Below are 15928 nucleotides of genomic sequence, written 5' to 3' on the forward strand. Positions count from 1 at the left end.
ATATATGAGCATTCTCATAGTACTTATGAAAGTCTTGGTCAAAAAAATGAACCAAGTTTGTTATCTTAACGCGACCAAGTCACAAAATATTCAGTATATATATACATATATACTTTTCACAATCTTTGAAATCCTATGACATGTATAATATACACAAAATTCCAGTTTATAACTGTATAAAAATATCGTTGCAAGGTGATCTCATATATCTAACCTTGTCTCAACGTTTTTTGAAAATCTTTGACATGCATAAGATAATCATTTACTAGATATAAGTTTAAAAGATGAAGTTACAAGATACTCCAATATACTTATATCTTTTCCAAATACTACTTGAACTACCACCGTTCAAGTTATAATCAGTTTCAAAAGTTCATCACACTGATGAGACTACAAGATAAGACTTGAATAGATTCAATTTTTGAAATATCATTTGAAAGAAATGAAGTTACGAGATACTTCATTAAGTCCCGATATATATATATACACCTATATATATATACATTTCATACACTCCTTGAAAACCTATGTTATGAAAATTATAAACAGAGTTGCAATATCAAATGAATTTGGAAAGGAGAAAAGCTTGGCATAAACCTGATATCTTGCTGATCAAGCAAAGATACCAATAATTAACCTTTTCTACTAGTAGATGGACGAATTCCCCACTGGTCATCACGAATTCCATGGACTGGCCTCCAGCCACCATCATCCAAAGCACAAAAAAGGAACTGCATTAACATCAGGCATACCATTATATCATTATTACTTTAAAAAGGATCCTTATAACAAATATTATAATTTAAAAATAAAACCCTTATTTAAAATTAGGGTTCCAATTTTCAGAAAACCCCCTTTACAAATGCTTACATACTCACCAATTCGAGTTTCGAAACTCCAAATCAATATCATTTCAGTTTGAGCTTCAAACTCCCAACCAATATCGTGTTGTCAGAGATCAATAAATTTCGAGCTTACAATTCGAGTTACCCATTCGAGATGAAACAACCAAATCGAGAGAGGTTAAAGTCGAGAGAGACCAGAGGAGAGAGGTAAGGAGAGGACAGAGAAGAGATGGTTGAGAGTAGAGATAACGTTGCAGATATGAGAGTTGAGACTTGAGAGAGAGAGAGAGCCAGAGAGGTGAGGGTCGAGAAGAGACGAGAGAAGAGATAAAATATATTTTACTTATTTTGTTTGTTTAAGTAAGCGGGGAAAATTTAGCTGAGGCGGTATCATTTAGCTGAGGCGGTATCATTTGGTAAGTAAGCGGGGAAAATTTTAACAAGTAGGGGAAAATAATTTGAAGTGCCGCGCTTTGAATTTTTTCAGTATTTAAGACATCGGTCTGTTAAGGAAGTGATGTGTTAATAATACAAAGACATCACATTAACGCGTGATGATGTTAATGAAGTTTTTAACAACAGTGGCATGAATGACTGATGTCTAATGTGTGATGTCTATTATCTTTTTTCTTGTAGTGCTGGCCGCATTAGGACCTATGCTGGACTGCCACTCAGCCACTTATGCATTGATGGACTCCCACTGAGCCACTTACACTTTCATGGACGCCCATTGAGCCCATGTTGCTTATGCCGACTCAAATAGATGGACTTACTTCCCGAACGTTGGGTAAGTAATCAATTCATTTATCAAAACAGCAACCTCGTTGCGAATATAAAATACACCACAGAGCCGGATCCCTTAGATTTTTGAGCAAGTATTCAAGTCTCCTTCAAAAAGGAAGATCTTAAATTTGAAAACAAGTTTTGGGATCCGCTCTAACCTTTAAAAATCATTTTGAGGACTCGAAAACATTTTTAAAAATGTTTGGAGTAATGCTGATTTAATGAAATAAATCAGTCCCGATATATTAGAAAATATCTGATTATTATTATTTAAATAATATTTCCATAAAGGATAATCTCTATAAAAATAATTGAAGTAGAAGTTTTAAAACTCATACTTGAAATGAATAATAAATAACCAAAGATATACTTATATGAAAGTACGATTTTTTTTTTGAATAATCGAAAATAAGTTCGATTATCGAAACATTATTCTTTAATAAAATAAAGAATATTATTTAACAAAATAAGCGGAGTCATAAGTCCTCGAATGAATATTCAAAATAATATTCATTAAATAAAATAAACGGAGTCATAAGTCCTCGAATGAATATTCAAAAATAATATTCATTAAATAAAGTAAGCGGAGTCATAAGTCCTCGAATGAATATTCAAAATAATATTCATTAAATAAAATAAAGTTATCGAATAAACCTTATTCGATTAATAGTTTTGAAAACTATATCAATACATATATATATATATATTAATATATATATTATACTCGGGAACATCGACTCCCGGTTTAGAAAATGTTCACCTTTGGGTCCCCTATACTCAGGGTATACGCAACTACTGCTTATCTCTAGCATATGTATTATGCAACTTATAAGCATTTGAATCAACAATTAGATATCAAGATTACGAAACAGACATGCATATATACCATATCAGCATGCTCCAATATATCGCAAAATTTGCTAATAACAATCATGCACTTATCACAAGATAATGCATATACATATATTTACATCACAACAACAGTATAACGGGTAGAAAACTTGCCTGAGTGTTCCCGGATAGACTTAAGCTTAGAGTGGGTACGATAACCTATGAACAACAACATAAGTCGGAATTAAACCCCGGTCGCTTAAGAAACTAGACTTTAACCAATTGAACCCTAACGTTCGCTTATGGTCACTTCTACGCCTAACGAATCACATAAGTCGTTCGAGTACCCTCGGCTCCACTATTTTTAATAAATTAACCATTAAGAATTTTAAGGCGATTCTTTCGCGATTACCCTACCAACTGCCTAATCCACTTTACATAATTGTTTCATACTCCAATTAGTCATTTAGGGGCCTTAACCAAGGTTTCAAAGTAAGGCGAGGGGTAATGGTTCGTTCGCGAAATGCCGTTACTTAAAACGGTCGTTTCTCCTAAACCGTGCATCAGATTCGAGCAAACCACATATCAAAACGAAGCTCGTAACATGAACTATCTAAAAATGGCAAAGGTTAGAATCTTTCAGTGAGTTCACGGGTCCTAAAGTTAAGAACAGAACAGTTAAGGAAAATTGGGCATTATGACGTTTATGTTTACGTGATTTCCAATTTAATTAACACTCTAAATTATCATCAATTCACTCACAACCACCAATACAACAATATTCAACCATCATACTACAAACTCAGTCCCCAACTCCAAGTTTTACCAATTTATCCAACCAATCAAAGACCCAATATTCAAAACCAATACAAATCCACCAAAACTACTTATAATCAAAGATCAAGCCTTAATACTAACAATGCTTCAATAAAACTTAATGGAATCATAAAATAAAAGCTAGGGTTTGAAGTTGATACCTTCTTTGGTAGGTGTTAAGTTGCTAGGAAGCCTTAGGGAGCCTTAATCTAACCTCCTACAAGCTTGATCTTTCCAAAGAAATCAAGAACACAAAGTTAGGTTTTGAAGTTTCTAAAAGTCCGATTTAAAGAACTATAAAAATGAGGGTCTTACCATGCTTATTTGGAATAGACTTGTAAACAAGAGTTGTAGGCCATCTCAATACCTTTCCAACGAGCTATAGAACACAAATTTGAGTGAGTATTGAAAAAGATATGGTAGTTTTAAGTTGCTGCTCTGGTTTTGGCCGAGAGCAAGGGAAGAAAAAGTGAAGTAAAAATGTTTCTAGTTTGATTAAATGATTTGTGTGGTGTTTAGCTTGGTTACTTCCTTTTGTTGTTAATTAGATTGTTACCATGGTAAAAATTGTGTGGCTCACAATCAATCAACCAATCCCTCCATTTGTCATGCTTATGTCACCATGCCTATGTCATCTTTCTCATGTCATCCTCCTACACTTGTCTTCTTATTGTTGGTGTGATGACATCATCATCCACTAACTTCTTTGATTAACCCCTAATTACTTGGCTAATGACCGCTTATCTGTTATACGGTTCGCTTAACTTTCGTTCTCGTTTATCGTTTGAGGGATTATACCTGGGATCTTATTACTTAGGTTCCCCTAAACCTTTCTCAATATTTTATATTCCTTTTATGATCCTCTCTAAAAAATCCTTGATTTTAAATCCTTTTTATCATGTTACCTTATACTCAATTCTTTCGGTATCTGGTGGATTTTCGGTAAAAATCAAAGTGTTCGGATTTGGATTCTGACGATCTTTACATACACTTATATACCATATAGAGTACTAATAAGACCTCAGAATATCCATAAAAGAACTGCTACATTGTGTGGCATGAAAAGTTTTCTTATTCAGCATAATCAGCAAAATCACTATTCATAAGGTTTACAAAAAGTCCAAAATTTTTGGGGTTATTACAGTCTCCCCTCCTTAAAAGGATTCCGTCCCGGAATCAGATAGAAAATGAATAGGGATACTTTCTTAGCATTGCACTTTCTAACTCTTAAGTGAATTTTCCCACATTGTGGTTCTGCCACAAACCCTGACTAGCATGATAACCCTTCTTCTAATCACTTGTCCATTTTTGATCTATAACCCTTCCTGGTTGCTCCATATAGGTTACGTCTGGTTGCATGTCTATGCGCTCATATGCCCCTATTTGTCTGGCATCCGGATTACACTTCCTTAACATTGATACATGGAACACGTTATGAACTTGCCAAGGTTCGGGGTAAGGCTAGCTCATATGTTAACTTCCCAATACGACTTAATATATCCAAGGGTCCAACAATTCGTGGGCTTAGCTTTCTTTTCTTTCCGAACCACATCCATCCTTTCCAAGGGAATACCTATAACAGCACTAGGTCCCCTACTTACTATTCTTTGTCCTTTCGTGTCAAATCAACATACTTCTTATGTCCATCTTGGGCTACTACCAGCCATCCTATGATTAGATCTATTATATCCTTGGTCCTTTGGACTACTGCGGGTCCGAGCATCTTGCGCTCTACAACTTCATCCTAACATAAGGGAGATCGACATTGTCTTCCCTCAAGGATCTCATAAGGCGATACCTCGATACTGACATACGATCAATTATCGTAAGAAAACTCAATCCGCGTTAAGTGATCATTCCAAATTTCTTTCGAGTCTATTGTACAGACTTTCATTATCTCATCTAGATCTACAGCTTTTGCTTCTCAATACCCACTCTTTTCCAGTTCATAATCGTTACTATCTTCCATACCAAATTTTATACTGATTACACTTTTGCTCGTTAGCGTTCTATAACCTTTTAATAATCGCGTCAACCTTAGTATCACGAATGCGTTAGAATCGGAATACCACCATACTTGGTACCACTTCATCTCTAGTTGCCTCCATCTTCGAAAGCTTGGTCCTCCATATAGAAGTAAAAGAATTTATTGAGAGATCACTATGATCATGAACACTTGTTACATTGCATAGTTAGTACAGAAGGTGGCCAGCCTTTAGTGCTTGACAAACAATTAAACAATAGATGGTATCCTACTAGGCTTCTATCACACAGATAGATAGTCATTCGGCAATACCTCCCCTTCTGGAAGGGTTGTTCTTCTCAGCTTATATGAAATAAAAAGGAGAGAAAAGAACGAATTGAAGAGAATTGTATATATATAAAATATACTGCCACAAAATATCTGGCTTGGAATCTACCTCTGAACTATAGAGGTTTGTCATAGGAGAACAAAACATATACGTATATATATCAACATCAAGTATTATAGCATCGTATTTCACGTGTCCAAATATTTACTATTCCGTCCATCATTCTATGGACCCATGCTCTTGCTCGAGCTTATAAACAATCACATTTGAAACTCTCTCGACATCGAAAATCGAATCTGGGATTTCATTCGAGATGTCGTCGTTATTAGAATTCTATGCTTGCATCGCAACCTTCCTTGTATAGTGATACGACTCTCTATTGATAAGAAGGAATAAGTATTCAATAGGTAGATAATCGACTTAATTAGCCTATCAATGATAACTTATACACCACCATGACCCGATTAGTGGTACTCACTCTCAACATCCATTCCAATACAACTCTCACGGTTGTAAGTAATCGGCTCATTACTCGCAGAATCATTCCTGCATTACTATGGCCCACCGTTGACCTACTGTAGTCATTCATTTTCCATGAAGTTTTAATAGCTAACCATACGGAGTCCATTCATATCATATCGAATCCTTCTAAGGAGGTAACATAATCACCATTCATGATTTGTGAAGAACATTCCTGATCCTGACGTACATACATGACATGAAGCAGATAAAATTGGAGAAGAGTTTCAATCAAAGCAAAGATAGCAGGCTAATACCACTATTAACCATATTTCTTTACTGGGAGACATGAAGCTCAAAGGTTCATTTAGTCCTTTCGTAACATGCTCCTGGCTTATCTCAAGATAGGACCTTCTAAGATAGAAAGCCCGCTCACGGCGATTACATGAATTAAATCTTTACCAAACTACTATTACGGTTGAGTACCGCACAGTCATCAGAAGGAATGTCAATCTTTCACACCATAATACAACCTTCACGGAATTAACCATTATCACTGTATTCCTCTGGCACGAGCGCCGATAATTGTCCTCTTACACTTAAAGTATTGGCCACTTCTTTGGCCTTTCCCGATAGTAAAATTTCCTTACAATCAATGTCATTTTAACCACCTCCAACTAAATTTTCTACCTCATTTCAATCACTGCTTATGTGAAAATGCTTCTCTTAAGTCCCGGTGAGAAAAAAATCACCATTTTTCCATAAGTCATTGCCTTAGTCTTTAGATGTGAACATTGCCATGACTGACTCTCGATCATACTTAGGACGTCTCTTATCTTGGGTCCTTCTTGTTTTCACCAATCTCGACCCTCATTGGATAGATCTATACTTTCTTATAGTTCAACACGTGCCCCACCTGGCATTATTATAATTACGTCATATTTCCTTCATCAAAATTTCTATTCTTGAGAACTTTGAATATTACCTTTCTCCTTGTAAAACCTCTAAGGTTATCCTTAAATCCTTCATCAGGTACACCCTAGGCACAGGGCATATCAAGATATCATTTACTAATACCAGAATCATTGTCTATATACTTCTGAAAAATTTCTCCACTGATCCTTAAAGGTTGTTGTTACCTTAATCCTTTCCAATTCATACTATCAAAACTCATGTTGTCCCTATTAAGGGTGAAATGCCAACCTTTATGCATTCCCCTAGGATTCATTTCAAGTTATCGGGGTTTTATCCTTAATTCCACCTTTAAAAGATACTTACACTCTTCCATGGATAAATCAAGTCATATATACTTGATAGATTACCTTATTCAATCATTCTCACTTCGATAGTCTATACTTAATTTCACAATAGCATCCTTATTCAAACTGAGGTCAATCCATATGGCCTCCAAAAGATAACAACAGTTTTTTTTTCGCTTTGCTTGCCTAATTTGGTAATGACAACAGGGATGTTCTGAAAGATATTGGTCGTGTTTAACGTGAACTTCTTCGTAATAATTCCTTATTTACTTTTGTTGTTTATCTCAACAATCATTTCTATGTTGGGATGTCTTTCATACCTGGCGTCTCCCTTTCTGGGTATCAAGCCACCGGTCTTACACTTCACATTCTTGAAGGTCACTTCCTTCATCCAATTTTCCTAATTTCTTACTTCCTTGTGTCCTCAGTTTATTCGCGTCTCATTATTTATCCTTCGAACTATCTCAAGGTTTCCTCGAATCCTCCCAACTTACAGGGGATAAAATATATGTATCTCTTATTCCTTCAACCATCAATTTTAACTCATGGTGAATCACCCTCATCCTGACGATTACATACTTTTCTATTTCTATTTCTACGAGTCTTTAGGGTTTCCTCATACCCAACTCCCTTATCATTCCTCAAACTCTATTGCCTTTATATTCCTTTCCACTTCAGTTTCTTTTTATTTTCCTTTCTCTTATCATTATTTCATGAACCAACACAACATAAGCATTAATTTCAAACATCCCGTCATTCTGGATTCGTGTCCTCAGAACGAATCTTGACAACTTTTACAACTTAGATTCATAATTCATCATACTCGTCTGCCTTTATTCTGGCTCTAAAGCTTTTACACTATCTCCATAACCTTGGGAAGTACTTTCCTGAAAACAATTGACTGAACTTAAATCAGTTTATTATAATCTCTTGCTCTGTGCCTTCCTTGGCCTTTCACCAGCGGGTGGCCTCTCTCTTAGGAGGGTAAGTGACAAAAACAGTCTTTTGTGATTCGTCAATCATTTAGAATCTCAAATGATTCCTATATTTTCTTTAGCCAGGCTCTTGCCTCGACTGGGTCAGCTTGTTCCTTGGAACTCTGAGAGCTTAGCGACATAAAGGTCCTGAAAGAATTTCTCACCGCATTATTTCCTCAGGGTGGTGGTTGGGGATAATAGTCTAAGTTCTGTCTAGAAAGGTCCATAAATTGTCGCATAGGAGTACCGTCTCGGGTCTCCTTTCCTTACTCGACTTCTGTTTCCTTAGTCTGAACGTTCCCTCCTCCTCCCCATAATCGGGGTCATCCTACATGTTTTAAATCCTCATTTTCCACTTCATTATGTTATGGGTTCCTTTTATCTTGATGGTGACCTCCTTGACTATCACGTTCAGGGTTTGCTCTAAATCTTATTCCTCAAACTAGCTTTCATCTAAGATCTCATCTTTAAGCTCCTGAACATTTGGAACCCAAATTCTGTAAGAATACCTCATTATTCCCTTATCATTTTTCTCGGTATTAATCTCTTATCTATTTGTTGGCTCTCTGCCTTCATTCATCACTTTTTCTGGCACAATATGTTCTTTTCCAATAATTCGGGTTGTATTGCAATCTCAAACAGCTTTTCGGTACCGGCTCCGATTACCTTCACTTCTATTTCCATTTTCTCAAAATCTCTTATAAACTCTCCCAAAGACATTATCATCTTGAGTCTCTCCTTTTTACTAAGGGCATCAGCCACCACATTGGCTTTCCCCGAATGATAAAAACTCTCCCAATCATAATTCTTGATTAGCTCTAACCGCCTCCTCTGGCATATATTGAGCTCTTTCTACGTAAAAATGTACTAGAGCTCCTATGGTTTGTGTAAATCTTGCACTTCTCTCCATACAAGTAGTGCCTCCAATCTTTAGGGAAAAACTATTGCCACGAGCCCAAGCTCATGGGTGGGGATATCGAATTTTATATTCCCTTAATTATCTTGACGCGTACGCGATTACCTTGTTGTGCTGTATAAGAAGCACCCTAATTCCTTATGCAAAGCGTCACTACACATCACAAAATCTCCTTTTCCATCCGGCAACGCCATCATAGGGGTCGTCACCAATCTTTGCTTCAGTTCTTGAAAGTTGTTCTCATATTTCTCTGTCCATTCGAACTTCTCAGTCTTACGAGTAAGCGCGTTAAAGGGGCTACTATCTTTACGAACTTGAACGAATCTCCGGTAGTAACCGGCCAATCCTACCTCTGGTATTCGCCCTAACCATAGTCATCAATTCCTCAGTGGTCCTTTATTCATTCTTTTCAGGATCCTCCACGAGATTCTTCTCAGCAACAATACCTTCTAGGACAACATCCTCAACCGCTACATCCTCAATATGAACATCATCCGGTCCCGCATTAGGACGCTCTATCGGATCCATAATCTGATCTCCAATAAGTAATAAAACATCATCGCGTTGTTGCTCCTCAACCTCAGGGTTCGGAGTCCCTCTACCATATACGATAACGAACTACGCTTCTATCACGATATTTATAAGGGTTCCCATAAGGGTTTTAACTGTCAGTACTACGTTAGGTAGTCCGACTATGAACTTGGCAAGAGTTCTTATTTTCTTAGTGAACTTATTATTTTAACGTCATATCATCTCTGAGGTTTATAACGCTTAGCTCTGATACCATTTCTGTAACACCCCCAAATCCGGGGTTGGGGATTTGGGTTGTCACGAGTTCCATTTCCCTTATCAATACTTAATCTTAACAGTCAACCAACTACTGCGTACTGTGACCCCACAATATACACACACACCACAAGTTGTAGTCTCAGAGATGAATACCAAAAATAATACAAGTCATTTTATTCCACAATTATAAACCATTAAACCATAAAAAGGGTTTCTCAATAATTTATATATTCTTTGCCATTATTACAATTCATAAATATACATAAGTCTGGCACAACAAAAGTTGAAAGCCTAGCCTACTGGTAGCTCCTACCTCAGCTACAACGGCATCAACGCCTACAGGAAACTGCGGAACATTTCCTAACCGCTCACGAATTGGGAGCTTGATCCTGTTCATCTTGTCTATCTATTGTTGTGTGATGAAAGAAGAAAGCAAGGGTGAGCAACAAGCCCAACGAAATAATATGTATAATAATTAACAATATATGAGCATTCTCATAGTACTTATGAAAGTCTTGGTCAAAAAAAATGAACCAAGTTTGTTATCTTAACGCGACCAAGTCGCAAAATATTCAGTATATATATATATATATATACATATATACTTTTCACAATCTTTGAAATCCTCTGACATGTATAATATACACAGAGTTCCAGTTTATAACTATATAAAAATATCGTTGCACGGTGATCTCATATATCTAACCTTGTCTCAACGTTTTTTTGAAAATCTTTGACATGCATAAAATAATCATTTACTAGATATAAGTTTAAAAGATGAAGTTACAAGATACTCCAATATACTTATATCTTTTCCAAATACTACTTGAACTACCACCGTTCAAGTTATAATCAGTTTCAAAAGTTCATCACACTGATGAGACTACAAGATAAGACTTGAATAGATTCAATTTTTGAAATATCATTTGAAAGAAATGAAGTTACGAGATACTTCATTAAGTCCCGATATATATATACACATATATATATATATATATATTTCATACACTCCTTGAAAACCTATGTTATGAAAATTATAAACAGAGTTACAATATCCAATGAATTTGGAAAGGAGAAAATCTTGGCATAAACCTGATATCTTGCTAATCAGGCACAGATACTAATAAGTAACCTTTTCTACTAGTAGATGGACGAATTCCCCACTGGTCATCACCCTGGCCGCATTAGGACCTATGCTGGACTGCCACTCAGCCACTTACGCATTGATGGACTCTCACTGAGCCGCGTACACTTTCATGGACGCCCACTGAGCCCATGTTGCTTATGCCGACTCAAATAGATGGACTTACTTCCCGAACGTTGGGTAAGTAATCAATTTATTTATCAAAACAGCAACCTGGTTGCGAATATAAAATACACCACAGAGCCGGATCCCTTAGATTTTTGAGCGAGTATTCAAGTCCCCTTCAACAAGAAAGATCTTAAATTTGAAAACGAGTTTTGGGATCCGCTCTAACTTTTAAAAATCATTTTGAAGACTCGAAAACATTTTTAAGAATGTTTGGAGTAATGCTGATTTAATGAAATAAATCAGTCCCGATATATTAGAAAATATCTGAATATTATTATTTAAATAATATTCCCATAAAGGATAATCTCTATAAAAATAATTGAAGTAGAAGTTTTAAAACTCATACTTGAAATGAATAATAAATAACCAAAGATATACTTATACGAAAGTACGATTTTTATTTGAATAATCGAAAATAAAGTAAGCGGAGTCATAAGTCCCCGAATGAATATTCAAAATAATATTCATTAGATAAAATAAAGTTATCGAATAAACCTTATTCGATTAATAGTTTTGAAAATAATATCAATATATATATATATATATATATATATATATATATTATACTCGGGAACATCGACTCCCGGTTTAGAAAATGTTCACCTTTGGGTCCCCTATACTCAGGGTATACGCAACTACTGCTTATCTCTAGCACAGGTATTATGCAATTTATAAGCATTTGAATCAACAATTAGATATCAAGATTATGAAACAGACATGCATATATACCATATCAGCATGCTCCAATATATCGTAAAATTTGCTAATAACAATCATGCACTTATCACAAGATAATGCGTATACATATATTTACATCACAACAACAGTATAACGGGTAGAAAACTTGCCTGAGTGTTCCCGGATAGACTTAAGCTTAGAGTGGGTCCGATAACCTATGAAGAACAACATAAGTCGGAATTAAACCCCGGTCGCTTAAGAAACTAGACTTTAACCAATTGAACCCTAACGTTCGCGGTCAAAACGACTTATGTTGTTGCAACTAGACTTTAACCAATTGCAACTAGACTTTAACCAATTGAACCCTAGCGGTCAAAATGAAGCTCGTAACATGAACTATCTAAACATGGCAAAGGTTAGACTCTTTCAGTGAGTTCACGGGTCCTAAAGTTATGAACAGAACAGATAAGAAAAATCGGGCATTATGACGTTTATGTTTACGTGATTTCCAATTTAATTAACACTCTAAATTATCATCAATTCATGCACAACCACCAATACAGCAATATGCAACCATCATACTACAAACTCAGTCCCCAACTTCAAGTTTTACCAATTTATCCAACCAATCAAAGACCCAATATTCAAAACCAATACAAATCCACCAAAACTACTTATAATCAAAGATCAAGCCTTAATACTAACAATGCTTCAATAAAACTTAATGGTATCATAAAATCAAAGCTAGGGTTTGAAGTTGATACCTTCCTTGGTAGGTGTTAAGTTGCTAGGAAGCCTTAGGGAGTCTTAATCTAACCTCCTACAAGCTTGATCTTTCCAAAGAAATCAAGAACACAAAGTTAGGTTTTGAAGTTTCTAAAAGTCTGATTTAAAGAACTGTAAAAATGAGGGTCTTACCATGCTTATTTGGACGAGACTTGTAAACAAGAGTTGTAGGCCATCTCAATACCTTTCCAACGAGCTATAGAACACAAATTTGAGTGAGTATTGAAAAAGATATGGTAGTTTTAAGTTGCTGCTCTGGTTTTGGCCGAGAGCAAGGGAAGAAAAAGTGAAGTAAAAATGAATCTAGTTTGATTAAATGATTTGTGTGGTGTTTAGCTTGGTTACTTCCTTTTGTTGTTAATTAGATTGTTACCATGGTAAAAATTGTGTGGCTCACAATCAATCAACCAATCCCTCCATTTGTCATGCTTATGTCACCATGCCTATGTCATCTTTCTCATATCATTCTCCTACACTTGTCTTCTTCTTGTTGGTGTGATGACATCATCATCCACTAACCTCTTTGATTAACCCCTAATTACTTGGCTAATGACCGCTTATCTGTTATACAGTTCGCTTAAATTTTGTTCTCGTTTATCGTTTGAGGGATCATACCTGGGATCTTATTACTTAGGTTCCCCTAAACCTTTCTCAATATTTTATATTCCTTTTATGATCCTCTCTAAAAAATCCTTGAATTTAAATCTTTTTTATCATGTTACCTTATACTCAATTCTTTCGGTATCTGGTGGATTTTTGGTAAAAATCAAAGTGTTCGGATTTGGATTCTGACGATCTTTACATACACTTATATACCATATAGAGTACTAATAAGACCTCAGAATATCCATAAAAGAACTGCTACATTGTGTGGCATGAAAAGTTTTCTTATTCAGCATAATCAGCAAAATCACTATTCATAAGGTTTACAAAAAGTCCAAAATTTTTGGGGTTATTACACTTATAATTGCATAATACCTATGCTAGAGATAAGCAGTAGTTGCGTATACCCTTAGTATAGGGGACCCAAAGGCGAACATTTTCTAAAACAGGGAGTCGATGTTCCCGAGTATATTATATATATTTATATATATATATATAGTTTTCAAACTATTAATCAAATAAGGTTTATTCGATAACTTTATTTTTATTAAGGAATATTATCTTGAATATTCATTCGAGGACTTATGACTCTGTTTATTCTATTTAATGAATATTATTTTGAATATTCATTCGAGGACTTATGACTCCGCTTATTTACTAAATAATATTCTTTATTTTATTAAAGAATAATGTTTCGATAATCAAACTTATTTTCGATTATTCAAATAATGAAGTTACGAGATACTTCATTAAGTCCCGATATATATATATATATACACCTATATATATACATTTCATACACTCCTTGAAAACCTCTGTTATGAAAATTATAAACAGAGTTTAATATCCAATGAATTTGGAAAGGAGAAAACCTTGGCATAAACCTGATATCTTGCTGATCAGGAAAAGATACCAATAAGTAACTTTTTCTACTAGTAGATGGACGAATTCCACACTGGTCATCACCCTGGCCGTAATAGGACCTAATGCTGGACTGCCACTCAGCCACTTACGCATTTGATGGACTCCCACTGAGCCACTTACACTTTCATGAATTGATTACTTACCCAACGTTCGGGAAGTAAGTCCTTCTATCGAGTCGGCATAAGCAACATGGGCTCACTGGGCGTTGGGTAAGTAATCAATTCATTTATCAAAACAACAACCTCGTTGCGAATATAAAATACACCATAGAGCCGGATCCCTCAGGTTTTGAGCGAGTATTTAAATCCCCTTTGAAAGCAAGATCTTAAATATAAAAATGAGTTTCGGGATCCACTCTAACTTCTAAAATCATTTTTGAAGACTCGAAAATATTTTTAAGAATGTTTGGAGTAATGCTGATTTAATGAAATAAATCAGTCCCGATATATTAGAAAATATCTGAATATTATTATTTAAATAATATTCCTATAAGGATAATCTCTATATAAATAATTTGAAGTAGAAGTTTTCAAACTCATACTTGAAATGAATAATAAATAACCAAAGGTATACTTATACGAAGTACGATCTTTATTTGAATAATCGAAAATAAGTTTGATTATCGAAACATTATTCTTTAATAAAATAAAGAATATTATTTAGTAAATAAGCGAAGTCATAAGTCCTCGAATGAATATTCAAAATAATATTCATTAAATAGAATAAACAGAGTCATAAGTCCTCGAATGAATATTCAAGATAATATTCATTAAATAAAATAAACTGAGTCATAAGTCCTCGAATGAATATTCAAAGTAATATTCATTAATAAAAATAAAGTTATCAAATAAACCTTATTCGATTAATAGTTTTGAAAACTATATCTATATATATATATATATAAATATATATAATATACTCGGGAACATCGACTCCCGGTTTTAGAAAATGTTCGCCTTTGGGTCCCCTATACTAAGGGTATACGCAACTACTGCTTATCTCTAGCATAGGTATTATGCAACTTATAAGCATTTGAATCAACAATTAGATATTAATATTACGAAACAGACATGCATATAAACCATATCAGCATGCTCCAATATATCGCAAGATTTTCTAATTAACCATCATGCATATATCACAAGATAATACATATACATATATACATCACAACAACAGTATAACGGGTAGAAAACTTGCCTGAGTGTTCCCGGTTAGACTTAAGCTTAGAGTGGGTCCGGTAACCTATAAAAAACAACATAAGCCAGAATTAAACCACGGTCGCTTAAGAAACTAGACTTTAACCAATTGAATCATAATGTTTGCTTATGGTCATTTCTACGCTTAATAAATCACATAAGTCGTTCGAGTACCCACGGCTCCACCATTTTTAATAAATTAACCGTTACGAATTTTAAGGCGACGCTTTTGCGAATACCCTACCAACTGCCTAGTCCACTTTACATAATTATTTCATACTCCAATTAGTCATTTAAGGGCCTTAACCAAGGTTTCAAAGTAAGGCGAGGGGTAATGGTTCGTTCGCGAAACACCGTTACTTAAAACGGTCGTTTCTCCTAAACCGTACATCGGATTCAAGCGAACCACATATCAAAACGAAGCTCGTAACATGAACTA

This window comes from Apium graveolens, unplaced genomic scaffold (assembly GCF_009905375.1).
Source record: "Apium graveolens cultivar Ventura unplaced genomic scaffold, ASM990537v1 ctg1766, whole genome shotgun sequence".
NCBI lineage: Eukaryota > Viridiplantae > Streptophyta > Magnoliopsida > Apiales > Apiaceae > Apium > Apium graveolens.